Source organism: Octopus bimaculoides, chromosome 2, assembly GCF_001194135.2.
Source record: "Octopus bimaculoides isolate UCB-OBI-ISO-001 chromosome 2, ASM119413v2, whole genome shotgun sequence".
NCBI classification, from domain to species: Eukaryota; Metazoa; Mollusca; class Cephalopoda; order Octopoda; family Octopodidae; genus Octopus; species Octopus bimaculoides.
The window spans coordinates 41,564,351-41,564,698 of record NC_068982.1 but is presented as its reverse complement, the minus strand read 5'-3'; the positions used below and the strand labels follow the sequence as shown (position 1 = coordinate 41,564,698).

The 348-nt window shown below is 38.8% G+C and overlaps 1 protein-coding gene across 3 annotated transcripts in view; it reads right to left on the bottom strand.

Moving 5' to 3' along the window:
- LOC106884233 (hydroxylysine kinase) overlaps positions 1–348 on the bottom strand; it is a 30,488-nt gene that overhangs the window by 26,509 nt on the left and 3,631 nt on the right. The window lies entirely within an intron of this gene.

Below are 348 nucleotides of genomic sequence, written 5' to 3'. Positions count from 1 at the left end.
ACGTGCGTATGGACAGAACAAGAGACAAAGAGAGAAAAGAGACAAAGGAAAGAGAAAGCCAGATGTATATGTATACACACACACACAAACAAACAAACAAACAAACATACGCACATACACACTCACACACACACACACACACCCATATATATATATTTAGCATAGTAATTTTGCTATTTCACTCTTCTCCAGTGCTTAATGCCCTCTTCGACATGCTCAGCACTCCCATGGGAAGCGGTTCTACCCACGTTGAGAACCTCTAGTCTACTACTTACAGAATTCAGAAATTGATTCAATGCATACATACTTACATCCATCCATCCATACATACATACATACATACATACA